Source organism: Canis lupus, chromosome 22 (assembly GCF_011100685.1).
Source record: "Canis lupus familiaris isolate Mischka breed German Shepherd chromosome 22, alternate assembly UU_Cfam_GSD_1.0, whole genome shotgun sequence".
In the NCBI taxonomy this organism is placed as follows: domain Eukaryota; kingdom Metazoa; phylum Chordata; class Mammalia; order Carnivora; family Canidae; genus Canis; species Canis lupus.
Genome location: NC_049243.1, coordinates 20012557 through 20030412, shown reverse-complemented (window position 1 = coordinate 20030412; position 17856 = coordinate 20012557). Strand labels below are relative to the sequence as shown.

General features: G+C 36.1%; 1 long non-coding RNA gene across 1 annotated transcript; it reads right to left on the bottom strand.

The window, feature by feature from the left end:
• Window positions 1–434: 434 nt before the first annotated feature.
• On the bottom strand, window positions 435–17853 carry LOC111091749. The gene is made up of 3 exons (XR_005376017.1): window positions 17766–17853; window positions 4176–5865; window positions 435–497 (listed from the first exon to the last, which is right to left on the bottom strand). It is a non-coding gene; the product is annotated as an uncharacterized LOC111091749 (long non-coding RNA).
• Window positions 17854–17856: the final 3 nt, after the last annotated feature.

Sequence of the window (17856 nt, the reverse complement as noted above, 5' to 3'; positions counted from 1 at the left end):
GCTTGGGGGGGGGAGGGGGGGGAGCGCCGGATCTTGGGCTGTGTCCCTGCAGCTCCCGGGTCTGCGCTGTTGGAATCGCGCGCCCAGCCTCGCAGTTCTGTCTGCGCAGAGCCTCTGCCCGAGCTGCCCCCGAGCTGCTCCCGGATCCTGCTCTGCGCGCTACAGCCCTTTTTCCCTGTGGCGCAGGTGCTCTGTTAGTGCCCCTGGGAGCCTGAGGGCATCCCCGCCCCTCCTGGGATCCTGCTCCAACTCCCTGCGAGCGGGAAGATTGGTGAAACTCCTGCTTCTCCAGGACGGGGCTTTCCTGTATGGGGGCACTCCCCACGGCCTTAGCCAGGCTCCTCGCGGGGCCCCACCCCCTTGGATGCCTTTTGTTTCTTCCCCCCCATCTTCCTACCTTGACAGAAGCGTGAACTCTTCTCACTGTAGCATTCCAGCTGTTCTCTCTTTAAATCTCAAGTCGAATTTGTAGGTTTTCAGGATGATTTGAAAGTTATCTAGGCAATTTGATGGCGACAGGTGACTTGGGGATCCTACTCTTCTGCCACCTTGCCCCTCCCCCAAGATATCAGTTCTTCCAAGTTATTCTATGAATACAATGCAATCAAAACCTAAGCAAGTTATTTTGTAGATATCAACAAACTGATTCTAAAGTTTATATGCAGAGGCATAAGATCCAGAATAGTCAACACAATATTAAAGGAGAAGAGCAAACTTAAAGAACTGACACTACCCAACTTCAACACTTACTATTAATACAGTAATCAAGACAGTAGCAGTATTGGTGAAAGAATAGACAAACAGATCAATGGAACAAAGTAGCACAGAAATAGACTTCCATAAACAATAGTTAACTGATCTCTGGTAAAGAAACAGAGGCAAAACAATGGGGAAAAAGATGCATTTTCAACAAATGAGTAGTCTTTTTAAAAACTGTATATACACATGCAGAAAAACGCAAAACTGTAAAACTCTTAGGAGATAACACAGGAAAAATCAATATAATCATGGATTTGGTGATGATTTTTTAGATACAACTCCAAAGGAATAATTCATGACAGAAAGAACTGATAAGAGGCACTTTATTAAAATTAAAATGAAAAACTTCAGCTCTGCAAAAGACAGTCAATAGGTTTCTTTTGTTTTTTAAGAGGTGTTTTTTTAAAAGCCACAGACTGAAAGAAAATATATGCAAAACAACATATATGATAAAAGACTATCACTCAAAATATACTCAGAATTCTTGTAACTCAGTAATAGAACATGAGCAACACAATTCAGAAATGGGCCAACGACCTTAACAGACATTTACTTCATCAAAGATAAAAATATGGCAAAAATGCATATGAAAAGTTGCTCCAAAACATAGGTTATCAGGGAAATGGAAATTAAAACAATGAGATATCACTATATAGCTATGAGTGGCCAATCCAGAACACTGACAACATCAAATACTGGCAATGATGCAGATCAAAGGGAATCAAATTTTTTGGTCTTGGGAAAATAGTGGAGCCACTCTGGAAGACAATCTGGAAGTTTCTTATAAAACTAAGTATATTCTTACAATAGAATTCACCAATCACACTCCTTGGTATTTACCCAAATAAACTTAAAAAATTATTTCCACGGAATGCCTGGGTGGCTCAGTGGTTGAGTGAGTGACTGCCTTTAGCTCAGGGCGTGATCCCAGAATTCCAGGGTCGAGTCCCACATCAAGCTTCTTGCAGGAAGCCTGTTTCTCCCTCTGCCTACATCTCTGCCTCTTTCTGTATGTCTCTCATGAATGGATAAATACAATCTTTTAAAAAAATATATTTTCATTCAGATGCTCCCCCATAGATCTTTACAACAGCTTTATTCATAATTTCATTATGACATTCATAATTTCATTATTTTTTTTTAAAGATTTTATTTATTTATTCATGATAGTCACACAGAGAGAGAGAGAGAGGCAGAGACATAGGCAGAGGGAGAAGCAGGCTCCATGCAGGGAGCCCGATGTGGGATTCGATCCCGGGTCTCCAGGATCGCGCCCTGGGCCAAAGGCAGGCGCCAAACCGCTGCGCCACCCAGGGATCCCATAATTTCATTATTATATTAAGTATTATAATATGTATTATAGGATCACCAAAGGAGAAGAAAATAAAGGGGGCAGAGATCTTATTTAGAGAAATAATGCTGAAAAAGTTCACAAATCTGTACAAATAAGTGAATATAAAAATTTAAAAAGGTCAATGTAATCCAACTAGATTTAACTCAAGGAGATCCACATAAAGATGCATTATAACCAATCTGCCAAAAGTCAAAGAAAGAGTCTTGAAAGTAGCAAGAGAAAAGCAACTTATTATATATAAGGGAAATTTCATAATTAGTAGATTTCTCAGCAGAAATCTTTTAGGCCAAAAGGGAGAGTGATATATTCAAAGTATTGAGAGAAAACAAAAGAAACAAACAAAAAAACTGTCAAGCAAAAAAATACTAAATGCAAAAGGAGAAATTAAGATTCCTAGATTAACAAAAACTGAGAAAGTTCATTACCATCAGACCTACTCTACAAGAAACGCTAACAGGAGTCCTTCAGGTTGAAATGAGAAGACACTAGTAAGAACATGAAGCCATACAAAAACATAAATTTCTCCATTAAAGATAAACACATAGACAAAAATTAGAAACCTCTTATTTTAATATTGGTCACTTTTAACTTTTAAATATAGCTTAAGTTACAAAAACATTAAAAAATATAGATTTGAGCTCTTGATTTTACAATCTTTAAAGATGAAATTTGTGATATCAATAACAAAATGTGGGGGGATGATGCTGTAAAAGAGTAGGGTTTTGTAGGTGACTACAGTTAAACTGTTAACAGTTTAAAATAGAATGCAATAACCTTAAGATATTTTATATAAATTCAATGGTAACCACAAACAAAATACTTATACAATATATATAAAAAGAAATGAAAAGAGAATCAAAGCATGTCACTACAAAAACTATTAAAAACTAAAGTAAGGCAGTAAGAGGAAATGGAAGACAAAGAAGCTACAAAACAGAAAACAACAAACTCAGCAATAATAAGTCTTCTATCAACAATTAGTTTAAATGTAAATGGATTAAACATTTACATTTTTAAACTCCCCAACATAAAACACATACACTGGCTAAGTGGATTTTAAAAAGCCCAACCAAATGCCATTAATAAGAAACCCATTAGAAATGAAAACACATAAAGGCTGAAAGTGAAATGATGGAAAAGATATTCCATACAAAAGGTAAACCAAAGAGGGCAGTAGTCACCACATGAATATCAGATACACTAGATTTTAAGTCAAAACCTTAAAAAAGACAGAAAAGAAAATAACATGATTAAATAAAATAAGGTAACAAGTATAAATATTTATGTGCCAAATATCAGAACCCTTAGTATATGAAATAACTTTGACATAATAGAAAACAACAGAATAGCAGGAGACTTCAGTACCTCACTTTCAGCAATGAATACAACAACTAGAGAAAAAGAAATAGAGGGCTTCAACAATATAGACCAAAGAATCTAACAAATATATACACAGAATACTCCACTCAACCGCAGCAAAATACACATTCTTCTCAAGGACACATGTAATATTTTCCAGTAAACACCTTATGTTAAGCCACAAAACAAGTCTCAACAAATTTTAGAAGATTGTAATACTGCAAATTATCACTTCTAGATACTAGAAATCAATAGAAAGAAAACAGGAAAATCCACAAATACATGGAAACCTAACAATACATTTTTAAACAACACATTCTTAGATGAGTTAAAGTAGTCACAAGAAAAAGTAGTAAGTACCTTAAGACACATGAAAACAAAAAGCACAATATCACAAAACTTATGAACTGCATGCAGCACACAAGCAGTGTGAAGACGGGAAGCTTTGAGTTGTAAGTGCAAATTTAATAAAGATTAAAGATCTCAAACCAACAATTAAATTTACTTGAAAAAAGTTAGAAAAGGCAGGGGGAAAAAGCAACCAAACCAAAATCTATCAAAACTCAAATAATAAATATTAGAGCAGAGATAAATAGGAATTAAAAAAACAGCAGCAAAACATCAATGAAACTACAAGTTGGAATTCTTTATGATATCTCTAAAGTAGTGAAATTCAAAGAAACAAAAAGTAAATGGTAGTTACCAGAAACTGGATGATGGCGGAAATGAGAGTTGTTGCTTAAAGGGTAGAGAGTTCCAGTTCTGCAGGAAAAAAAGTTCTGGAGATCCACTTCACAATATGCATACATAACACCACTAAGTTGTACACTTAAAAATGGTTAAAATGATGTACTTTATGTTATGTGTTTTTTAGCATGACATAGAAAGGAGTGAAAAAAATTATAGCAATTAATAAATTAACAATTTTCACAATAAAAAAGTCATATTAAGATATTTAGTATGATTTATCAGAACTGAGAATTTAAATGAAAACAAAACAAGTGAGACATGCTTAACACATGAATACACACATGCTAATATATGAGAAAATATTCTGAGAATTGAAGTTGATTTTATTCAGATAATTTTTCAGTTTATAATTTCTACAAACTCCTCCATACAGTGTTATATTTCCTATCATCATATATATTCATAGAATGAGAAGATTTTCAAAACACAGCTGCAAAATTATATGTGAAATGTATTTTTATGCTCACTACACTCTGTAAGTTAGGCTGCCCTGTTATTAATATCCTGTTGCTAACATAGATATTAAGTGACAGTGTTGGGACTACATTTTATGAATCTGATTCCTAGAATAACAGGAAGCATATTGCTATATTTCTCATATTTAAAGAGAATCTGAGTGTGCCTAAAAAAACCAGTGGACTGTCAACTGATTTTTATATATCTGAATCAATATATAGAATATTCACTACTCATAGAGCAGTTTTCAGGTATTTAATAACTTTATAATGAATTTGGAACATGATTTAAAAGCATTTCATTACACATGATTTTATCGAAAGTGTTCAATCTATGTATGTTTACTAACATTCTATAATTACATGCTACACTTTTGGAGTTGTTCTTTATGAAATCATTAAAGATTTTTTTTCATTCCAACCTCAAAATTTAAAGTTAATTCCATTTGTTCTGCAATTCTAATAATTTGTCTATGAATTTTGACATATAATAGCATTTGGCTAAAAGCCTATGATGCATAATCAGGATGTATCTAAAATACTCAGTTATAAAAAATAAATAAATAACAAAATACTCATAGTTACTTCCTAAAATAGAAAACAACACACAAAGCTAAAACTGAAAGGCAGCAGAGTATCGGAATTTAGGCATAATATACACTAGTCCTAAGGCTAATAGTAAATAGATTGAAGAAAGCATACCAAGATTTAAAGTATCCACAACCTCAAAACGCTAAACTTGTCTGGAGACAAGAAATGTGGTCCATTTGTTTCTTTTCTCACCACATATTCCCATATTTAGAATCCATTTTCTCTTGGAACCACAAAAAGAGACAGTGATTCCCTATTTAGACATATATCTACTAAAAATGACTATTGTTATATAACTATTATTTATTTTTGTGAATGGGAAATGCATGCACACAGTACACAATTCATACACACAGTAAAAATCCCCCTTTCCCAGACCTTAACCGGTCGATTCCCCTCAGCAGAAGCAGCTACATTACAAACAGTATCTTTGCATAATAAAACACTTAAATGTTATTTTTATAAGAAATATAATCAGTAATCTTTACTAATTTTTACATCCCTTTTTCACAAACAATGAGGACAACACTTTTCAGGAGACCTTCAAACTGTGGCTAATGGAAGGAAGTCACCTTCAAACCTGGCTTCTGAGTTACCCTGCAAAAGAAAAAAGAAAAACTTGATGGTATTTTATAGGGATTACATTGAATGTATAGATTACTCTAGGTAGCATAAACATTTTAACAATATTTGTTCTTCCAATCCATGAGCATAGAATGTTTTTCCATTTTTTTGTGTGTGTGTCTTCCTCAATTTATTTCATGAGTGTTCTATAGTTTTCTGAATACATATCGCTTGCCTTTTTGGTTAGGTTTATTCCTAGGTAATTTAAAGTTTTTTGGTACAATTGTAAATGGGATTAATTTCTTAATTTCTCTTCTGTCTCATTGTTAGTGTATAGAAATGCAACTGATTTCTGTGTATGATTTTACATTCTGCACTTTGCTGAATTCCTGTGAGTTCTAGCAATTATAGAGTGTACTCTTTTGGCTTTTGCACATAGAATATCATGTCTGTGAAGAGCGAGAGTTTGACTTCTTCTTTGCCAATTTGGATGCCTTTTATTACTTTTTCTTGTCTCATTGCTGAAGCTGGGACTTCTAGAGTACTATGCTGAACAGAGATGGCGAGAGTGGACATTCCTGCATGTTCCTGACCTTCCAGGAAAAGCTCTCAAGTTTTTCCCCATTGAGAATGATACTTACAATAGGCTTTTTGTACATGGCTTTTATGATATTGAGGTATGTTCCCACTATCCATACACTGAGAAGAGTTTTAATCAAGAAAGGATGCTGTACTTTGTCAAATACTTCTGCACCTATGGAGAGGATCATATGGTTCTTGTTATTTCTTTTAGCAATGTGATGTATCACAATGACTGATTTGCAGATGTTCAATCACCCTTGCAGCCCAGGAATAAATTCCACTTGGTCATGGTAAATAGCCCTTTTAATGTACAGTTGGATCCTACTGGTATCTTGGTGAAAATATTTGCATTCACATTCATCAGGGATATTGGTCTATAATTCTCCTTTTGGGGGGAACTTTGTCTGCTTTTGGAATTAAGGTAACACTGGCCTCATAGAACGAGTTTGGAAGTTTTCCTTCTATTTCCAAGACAGTTTCAGAAGAATAGGTATTAATTCTTTAAATGATTGGTAGAATGCCCTTGGGAAGCCACTCGGCCCTGCACTCTTATTTGTTGGGAGAGTTTTGATAATTGATTCAATTTCCTTGCTGGCTATGGGTCTGTTCAGGTTTTCTAATTCTTCAGTTTTGTTTTGATAGTTTATATGTTTCTAAGAATGCATTCATTTCTTCCAGAGTACCTAATTTGCTGGCATACAATTGCTCGTAATATGTTCTTATAATTGTGTTTCTTTGGTGTTTTTGTGATCTCTCCTCTTTCATTCATGATTTTATTTACTTGGGTCCTTTCTCTTTTCTTTTTGATAAGTTGGGCCAGAGGTTTATTGATCTTATTAGTTCTTTCAAAGAAGCAGTTCCTAGCTTCGTTGATCTTTGTCTACTGTTATTTTTTTTTTCATTTCTGTATCACTGATTTCTGCTCTAATCTTTATTATTTCTCATCTCCTGCTGGATTTAGGCTTTATTTACTGTTCTTTTGCTAGCTCCTTTAGGTGTAAGATTAGGTTGTGTATTTAAGACTTTTCTTGTTGCTTGAGGAAGGCCTGTATTGCCATATACTTCCCTCTCAGGACCACATTTGCTGCATTCCAAAGGTTCTGAATTGTCATGTTTTCACTTTCATTGGCTTCCATGAATTTTTTTTCTTTAATTTAATTTTAATTCTTCTTTAATTTCCTGCTTGACTCATTCATTCTTCAGTAGGATGCTCTTTAACCTCTATGTATTTGAGTTCTTTCCAAATTTTCTCTTGTGATTGAGTTCAAGTTTCAAAGCATTGGAGTCTGAAAATATGCAGGGGATGATCCCCATCATTTGGGACCAGCTGAGCCCTGATTTGTGACACAGTATGTGATCTATTCTAGAGAATGTCCCATTTGCACTTGAGAAAAATATGTATTCTGTTGCTTTAGGATGCAATGCTTTGAATATATCTGTGCAGTCCATGGGGTCCAGCGTGTCATTCAAAGCCCTTGTTTCCTTGTTGATCTTCTGTTTAGATGACCTGTCCAATTGCTATGAGTGGATGTTAAAGTCCCCTAATGTCATTGTATTATCATCAATGTATTTCTTTGTTATAAATTGGTTTATATAACTGGCTGCTCCCATGTTAGGGGCATAAATATTTATAATTGTTAGATCCTCTTGTTGGATATACCTTTTAATTATGATATGTCCTTCCTCATCTCATTATAGTCTTTGGTTTAAAATCTAATTTATCTGATATATGGATGGCTACTTTTTTGATGTCCATTAGCATGGACATTTTCCAACCCCTCACTTTCAATATGGAGGTGTCTTAGGATCTAAAATGAGTCTCCTGGAGAGAGCATATGGATGGGTCTTTTTTATCCAATCTGATATGCTATGTCTTTGGTTGGAGCATTTAACCCACTTACATTCAGAATAACTACTGAAAGATACAAATTTAATGCCAAGGTATTGCCTGTAAAATCACTGTTTCTGTTATTGTCTCTGTCCTGGTCTATGTGACTTTTGGGCTCTCTCTTTGCTTAAAGGATCCTCTTTAATATTTCTTGCAGGGATGGTTTAATGATCACAAATTCTTTTAGTTTCTGTTTGTCCTGGAACCTTTTTATCCCTCCATTTTGAATGATAGCCTTGCTGGATAAAGTATTCTTGGATGAATATTTTTCAAATTTAGCGTGCTGAATATATCATGCCCATTCTTTCTGGCCTGCCAGGTCTCTGCGGCTAGGTCTGCTGCCATTCTAATGTTTCTACTCTTATAGGTTATGGACCACTTGTCCGATCTGCTTTTCTCTTTGTCTCTGACATTTGCAAGCTTCACTGTTAAATGTTAAGATATTGATCTATTTTTATTGATTTTGAGGGGCTTTCTCTGTGCCTCTTGGACTTGAATGCCACTTTCCTTCCTTGGACTAGGGAAGTTTTCAGCTATAATCTGTTTCAATATACCTTCTGCTCCTATTTCTCTTTCCTCTTCTTTTGGGATCCCAATTATTCTTATATTGTTTGTTTATGGTATCACTTATCTCTCAAATTTTTCCCCTCATGATTCAGTAGTTATTTCTCTTTTTCTCAGCTCCTTTATTTACCATAATTTTGTCTTCTATATCACTATTTCTCTCTTCTGTCTCATTTATTTTAGTAGTTAGAATCTCCATTTTTTTTGTTGTATCTCATTAATAGCCTTTTTTTTTATTTCAACTTGATTAGATTTTAGTTCCTTTATTTCTCCAGAAAGGGATTCTCTAGGGTCGTCTATGCTTTATTCAAGCTCAGCTAGTATCTTTATAATTGTTATTCTGAACTCTACTTCTGACATCTTTCTTATATCCATACTGATTAGGTGCCTAGCAGTCAGTACTACCTCCTGTTTTCTTTTATTGGGGTGAGTTTTTCTGTCTTGTCATTCTTACAGAAGTGGACACTTTTCTATTTGCAGAACTGCAGCAGTTCTTATCTTAGATATCTGGTTGAGTTCACAGTATTCAGGGTGACTTAATAGCTATCCAGCTGAATTCCTGGGACCAGACAAAACTAGGGTCTCCTACCTACTCTCCTATTTATCTAATGCACAACCATCAATATCAGGAAGTTAGTACTAAGTTAGTGCTACCATCTAACACTTGGATTTAAGTTCCATTAAATGCTCCAATAATGAAATAAGCCAATTCAAGATCAAGCTTTGCTTTTGTTAGGGTTTTCATTAGTGTCATTTAGTTCATAACAGTTACTCAGAATTTTGAAAATGACAGGACTAGGAGAATGTCCCTTAATTTGAGTTTGTCTGATATTTCCTCAGGATTACAGTTTATTTTTTTTAAAGATTTTATTTATTTATTCATGAGAGACACACGGAGAGAGGCAGAGACACAGGCAGAGGCAGAAGCAGGCTCCATGGAGGGAACCCAACATGGGATTCGATCCTGGGTCTCCAGGATCAGGCCCTAGGCTGAAGGCAGCGCTAAACCACCGAGCCACGAGGGCTGCCCAGGATTACAGTTTAGATTCATTTTATGCATTTTTAGCAGGAATATCACAGAAATAATGCAGTGTTCTTATTGAAATCTACTAAGTTTCACCTACTGTCCATTTTTTCCATCAAAGGTGGCATTAATTCTGATCAGTGGATTCAAGTAGACTTAGGTTTCAGCTCCATAAAGTTATGCTTCATCAGAGTAAATCAGTGTCTAGTAGGAGTTATATATGAGCTTCTTCAGCCTATCATTTCTAAAAGCAGTTAAGAAATATCAAAAGCCTTATTTTTCTAAAATGTATTTCCTTTGAGTTACGCCCAGTCCTAAAGTAAAATGAATTGATTCATTCACTCAATAAAAAATTATTAAGTGCTTCATATATGTCAAGCACTGTCCTAAGAATTAGTCTTTTTGTATGTGTTATAAAGAAATAAAGTATGAGTCTGTGTCTATGTGGGAAGAGCAGACATACATCATACCTGTCTCTTGGCTCAAGAGTGGAATATAGTTTCATAAAAGTAAGAGATATCTTCTTGGGGGATTGGAATCAGGGAGGCAAGGAAAGTATATGAGGCTTTGTCAGTGAGACAAGAGAAGGCATGGTGCTTCTATCTCCCAGTATCTTAGAAAGTAGGATATAAACACTAGGGTACTCCGCTGGACACAGTTCATTGAAAGGAGCCTTCACCCTACAGTTTTGCCTTTTTTAGGGCAAGTACAAAAAATGGTATAGTTACAACCTGCATTGCAGCTACCTCTAGGCCAAATTGTGTGAATTTAAGGTGATTGTTGCTGAAAAGTAATCTTTGGGAAAACTGGATACCTAGGAGCCCTTGGAGACTTGGGTAGCTTGTGATGATTCCAATTTCTCTGGTTAAGGTAGGGTTGTAAGATTTAGCAAATAAAAGCAAAAAAAGCCCAGTTAAATTTGAACTTCAGATCAATGACAAATATTTTAGTTAAATATGCATTGTGCAATATTAGTGGTATACCTATACTAAAATAGTATTTGTTGCTTTTTATGAAATTAAAATTTAACTGAACTTCCTGTGCTTTACCTGGCAACCATACTATAACCATAATACAGAGAAAGACACTGGGGCATAGGTGTAGCCTCACTGCTGCTAAGAGAAAGAAGAATCTCAATCCCTGCTACTTCATTATCTAGACAAAGCAGAAAAAAAAAAATCTTGGGTCACTTATGGACAGTTTTTCTTCCTTCACCATAGGAAGTAATAAGCTAATATGTCAGCATACTTGTCCCTCTCAAAAATACATGATACATAGGGTTTCATGTTTCTACCTTCTCAATTATATTTATCTTGATTCCCTTTCCATATAATTGTGTAAGAAATACAGCTATATTTTCATATAACTTACTGTATTTTTTTGGCTTGCTTCTGTTTTTACTTAAATGATTCTGCCAATATTAAAGAATAAATGTCAATGAATAAATTATTCGCTTTTTCTCAGGGTCATGGTTGTGTGTATTCCATAGTTGTGGTACACAAGTACACAATGATGAATATGGCTGACACATTTTTACCTGCCAGATACATTCTCTCCTCTTCCCCCAAACTCCCTTTACCTTGCTTTCTTGCCAACAGAATTCACTAATTTTTGCCTGCACTTCAGCTAGGTATACCATGTCCTCTAAAGTACAAATGGATAAACTTCATTAGGTATCCTAAGCAAGCTTCTCTCTCACCAATAAAGGTAAATTTTCAAGACAGTAACCTTATTTTCTTTGGAGGCAGTTTAGTAAATATGATGCCAAGATCTATGGTAGCTGTCCAATGGTCCTTGAGGCAAAAACAGAACTAAAGCCAACACCTGAGGGTGACTGGGAAGAATATAAAAACCCAGGGTTTTGATGACATCATTGTCCTGTTAAACTGACCAGACCTCAGGGGTTCTTGCTAACGGTAAATAATGTCCTTATTGTTTAAGTCCTTGTCAGTTGGGTTGTTTGTTACTGGCTGCTGAAAGAATGCCATCTGGTTCTCATCATCATCTGTCCATGATGGTATTTACCAATACATTCATCATCCTGTCATGTTCTTAGTTGTCAGTGCATATGGGCTGACACTGAATCATCCCTCATTTCAATCCGCAAAGTCCCACTGAAGGAAATCATTCTTATGTGTCTACACAGAAAACTCTATAGCATTGTGTAAGATCATCTACTAAGGTTCTTCATAAAGTTATCCATTTTTTTCTTGGGTCCCTAACTTTTCCTTCTTCCCCTAGATCTACCTGAAAAACAAAGTATATGTTTTCTTGCTATTAGACTGTGCAAACATTCTGGTATATTTTTATCTCTCTTGGACGTGAATTATGGGAGAGGAAAACAAAGGCTTTTCAAAGAAAATTGCTTCCATCTACCCATTACCGCTTACATGATCCTCTCCTTCTCACTATAATTTGGGCACTTTCTTCCCCAGTCTGAAAGAGCATTGTACACTCTCTATTTCTCCCTGTAGCTCTCCAAAAGCCTATTGTTCATGTCCTGGGTTCTTCCTACTCTGCTCAGGACTAGTTACATAAAATTCAAAAGTTAGAAGAAACTGCTTCAGGCTAACATATTCTTTCCTGGAACAGTGAGCATTGAACACTTTATGTTCCATTGAAATGGATGAAGAACAAAAGAGATCAGAAGACATCAGAAAGTTTATTAATATTTTAAACTTATATACTCAACACCCACATGTTTATGTGTATAGAGTCATTCTCAACAATCTCCTTTGTTGTCTTTATTCAGTCCTGTGTATGTCTTGGCCAAAGAAAGGACACTTCTGGCATATTTCTGAAAAGATTTTGGAAATAGAAAGATATTCCTATCTATTGTCTAGGGTAAGCAAATCTGGTGATATATTTAATCATACTCAATATTGCTTTAAGGCTTCCTCAGTTTAGCTATCTTTAAGGCTAAATATATGCTATATTCTACTGAAGAGACTAATTCTAGATGCATTTTATAAGGAACTTGTTACAGAGGGTCTTCCGAGACCTGTCCCCAATATCTGATAACGGATGGCTAGAATTAAGAGAAATGTAATTCTTAAGTTTTACTAGTTAGAGGTAAAGTTCTTGAGGAAAAGGTCATCTTTTAGGAGAAGTGGGAGTGTGGGAATCGCTTAAATGGGCCTTTGATGATATAAATGAGAAATAAGATTCTTTTAATGAAAATAAGGATCTGAAACAATATCAAATTGCTCTGTATATTAATGTCTAGAATTGTTTTCCTCTGGGAAAAATTTCCTCTGCCAGGAAGATGATTATGATGTTGAAGTCTATTTTACAAAATTACACAAGGGGTAGAAGATTCTTCCCCACCCCCCTCACCTTACAGTAGAGTTGAGAGGCTGGGCTCCAACTAGGGAGGAAATGATTAAGGAATCTCATTAAGGTTCAAAGACACTGACTTCTATAACTAAACAGCAGTCAAAAGTCTAAGGAAAAGAAAGGCAATAGAAAATCTTGTGCAGTTCATGGATTCTAAGAAACATATTCAGTTTTATATTTTCGTTGTTCTTAAAAAAAACTCCTGTATTGCATTCTATTTTGCACTCTTTAACTTCTCAGTAAAGTACAGCTGGACTTTAAGACTGGTCTTATCTGGGCAGCCCAGGTGGCTCAGCAATTTAGCGCCACCTTCAGCCCAGGGCATGATCCTGGAGACCCAGGATCGAGTCCCATGTTGGGCTCCCTGCATGGAGCCTGCTTCTCCCTCTGCCTGTGTCTCTGCCTCTCTCTCTCTCTGTCTCTCATGAATAAATAAATAAAATCTTTAACAACAACAACAACAACAACAAAAAGACCGGTCTTATCTGTCTTATACTGGTCTTATCCAGTATAAGGATTGAAGAGTATATGGATAAGGAATATATCTATATTTTGAGAACAATAGCCAGAACAGTTACTGAATAATAAGCAGTGACTTGCAAGGGACAGCACAGCTTCCTATTGTTGCTGTTAGCTAAACTTATAAGTGAAAAACACTCAGGATTTATAAAACATGTAGGAATTCCTTGGGGAAGGTCACACACAAAAGATCATTCGTAGTGCTATCACATATAGTAAGGACTTCTATATCACCTAGTGCTATAGCATATACTGTGGATGGCTTAGTTGCCATCCATTTCCTTTCTACTTTTACAACAGAACTCTGATTTGATCAGGGAACCCACTGGCTTCCTAAATCTATGGGTTCCTCACAAGAAGCATAGTGACTCTATTCCTCCCTAGTACACCTCTAAAATATGTAGCAACTGGTATTACAAAGGCATCCACAGGCAGAGTGGAGGGCTACTTCAACATAGGAGTGGAAATTTGGAAGCCCCTTGCCACAAGGGGCTGATGGCTGGAGGTCTGAAGAACTGCCTATCAGAAGCTGCTGAGAATAGGGTTCTAGAAGTACTGGTTGGGCTTGAATCAACAGCTGTTTGGCAAGTAATCTGTGAAGGGAAATTTGTTGAGTGACCTCTTAGAAATCTTTAGTGATGAAAATTTAAAAATACATAATGACCACTTAACAAGTTCCCTATTTTCATGCCCCTATCCCCTGCAACCACCATTCTATACTCTGCTTCTATGAATTTGACTATTTTAGGTACCTCCTAAAAATGGAATCATGAATGGTCCTTTTGTGACTGACTTTATTTCATTGGTATAAAGTTATAGCTATACATTCTAGAGATCTGCTGTACAACATAGTTAACAATATGGTATTGTCACTTAACCTTTTAAGAGAGTAGTTTCCATGCTAAATGTTCTTACCACCACCACCACCACCACAAGAAGAAGGAAAAAAAGAAGAAACAAAGAAGAAGAAACAAAGAATAAACAACACAAGAAGTATCTTTTGGAGGTGATGAATGTTTTTACTTTGACTGTGGTGATGATGTCACAGGTATATGCTTATGCCAAACTCATCAAAATGTACACATTAAATATGTGCAAGTATACCTCAAGACTGCGGGGGGGGGGGAAGAAAATAATAAAAGACACTTCCCAACACACACACGCACACACATACACACACACACAGAATAAATACAAACATATAAATGTGTATTTGGACACATTGGACATTGTTTTCTTTTATCGCCACAAACTGTGACAGCCATTTTGTAACTATTAGGGAAAAACAGCCAATAACAAAATTGATACCCTGAGAATAATATATTTATAGGAAGGAAAGAATTTAGATCCTTAATGAAGTAAATTGGGATGTGGACTTAAATAAATTTGTAGGTACTTGCCCTATCTTATGAATGTCTGTTATGTAATACTATGTATTTATATTTTTTTATCAAAGCCATTTTTTAAATATATACATATATAATTTATGTATATATTTCTAATCATTGTTACCTAAAATTTCTTCATTAATATAGTTGAAAATCTTGGAAAAAGATAAAAGAAGGTTAGAGAACTTCAAGATGTAGTGCTGGTCTATGGATGAGTTAAATGAGGCTTAGAGAATTTGTGAAACTGATTTAAGTTATAGCTAAAAGAACATACCTCACCAGTCTCAACAGTACCAAATCATAAATACAGTGGCAATTTTATGAACAATGATCAAGCATCACTATATTATAAATAAAAATAAGTACTTGACCTCTAACATGTAATGCATGAGTGAAAAGTTGTGTGATGACTGTATTTCATTTTTAGTCTATTTCAAAACCTAACTTTTATCCCTAATACTTTAGATTAAAATCACTCATAATTTTTTAAAAGATGCTATTTATTTATTCATAAGAGACACACAAAGACAGAGACATAGGCAGAGGGAGAGGTAAGCTCCCTATAGAGAGCCTGATGAGAGACTTGATCCCAGGACCCTGGGATCACGACCTGAACCAAAGGCAGATGCTCAACCACTGAGCCACCCAGGTGCCCCTCACTCATAAATTTTTATATAAAAACAGAATAACTGATTACAGATACCATATACAATTACTGTCTATCAATTTACTAACAAAAACATGCAGAAATTATTCTGTAAAACAAGTAACAAAAACTAAATTATACTTTAATTAATAGAATAAATCACATTAAATGTTTTGAGCAAGTATTCTCAACTGCCTGTTATTTAGTTGATTCGATGAAAATATTTTTTCTTATTGATTATAGACTATCATATATACTCCTCTTTTAAAAATACATTCTTAATCTCCTATTTAAATTTTAATTTTTAAAACTTCATTAAATTTTAACAATATTTAATTTTTAAAAGGACAGACAGGATGGTTGTTATCCAGCTCCCTATTAGCCAATACAAGTCAGAACAAGAGCCAGTATGCTAAAACAAGGAGAATAAAATAAACAAATATAAGTGCTACATAATGCAATTATATGTGTAAGAATTCAAATAAATATTCACTGACAAGACAACATACAGAATTGTTATCTAATAAATTCACTTATAGATGCTTATGCATAAATGATAAACACCTTACAAATACATATTTACATGTGTAAAATGCTACAGAATAATGACTGTAGCTTTTTCTTCTCCAATCTTCTCTTACCAACTTTATTAAATTACAACAAATGCTCCTGACCTCAAAGCTAAGAAAAATTTGGGCAGCACGGGTGGCTCACCGGTTTAGCGCCGCCTTCAGCCCAGGTCGTGATCCTGGAGACCCGGGATCGAGTCGCACGTCGGGCTCCCCGCATGGAGCCTGCTTCTCCCTCTGCCTGTGTCTCTGCCTCTCTCTGTGTGTGTCTCTCATGAATAAATAAATAAAATCTTTTAAAAAAAGTAAAAGGAAAGAAAAATTTGAAGTGATAAACGTTTAATAGTTATATGCATCCTTCTGACTCCTCCAAGTGTACCGCTTCTCATAGAAAAGCATTCAAACACAGGCCTGATGATAGTGGATATTTTGCGGGTCAGCTAAGTCTCTGGTTTTTATAATTTCAGCTATGTAATACTAGGCCTTTATTTTTTCTTTCTTCTGATTAAAGCTGCTATGGGTATGTTTTCCCTTTTATTCTGCTGCCTAGAATTTCCTAGTAGCTGTTTGATAGTCTGTCCTCGAGAATACAGATAGAATAAGAAACTGCATTGCAAAGCAGTGTTGAAATTCCCAGAAATTATCCTTTACTGGGTGTCTCCGTTGGTTGGCAGTCCAACCAACCGTGAGTCTAGGTTTCTCTCACGGGTCCCAGGATCGCAGCCCCCAGATGGCTCCCTGCTAAGCAGCCAGTGGCCTTGAAGATATTCTCCCTCTGACCACCCTCTTGAGAAAAATGAGCTCTTATCAATCAATCGAAAAGAAAGAAAAGAAAGAAAGAAAGAAAGAAAGAAAGAAAGAAAGAAAGAAAGAAAGAAGCCAGAGATCGATAGATGCCAGAGCATTTTGTTCTTGTTAACAAGGACTGCCCTGAGAGAAGCTGTTTAACCAGAGCCTGATCTTGTGAGGTTTTACCACAGCTCTAATACCCTGCGGAAACGGACATACGCAATTCCAGGCCCTTCCATCACTCCACAGGGAAGAAGTCCTCATCTGCAGCCCACTGCGGCCTCTGTCCCCACTTAAGAGTCTTAAAAACAGAAAAGCACCTAACGAAGTTAATAATTCAGAGATTCGGGCTGAAAGTCTGAGGCGTGGGGATCCCCGGGGGGCTCAGCGGTTTCGCGCCTGCCCTTTGGCTCAGGACGGGATCCCAGAGAGCCGGGATCGAGTCCCACATCCGGCTCCTTGCGCGGAGCCTGCTTCTCCCTCTGCCTGTGTCTCTGCCCCTCTCTCTCTCTCTCTCTCTGTCTCTCATGAATAAATACATAAAAATCTTAACAACAACAACAACAACAAAACCAACTCAGACGTAATCACTGGACAACAGAAAGCCCCTCCTGCCTCCGCTCCTCACCTCTGGGTACCGGGCAGCTGGGAGAGGACCGGCTGGAACGCGCGGAACCACAGGCGCCTCAGAGGCCGGTGACCCGGAAACCCTGCAGTTT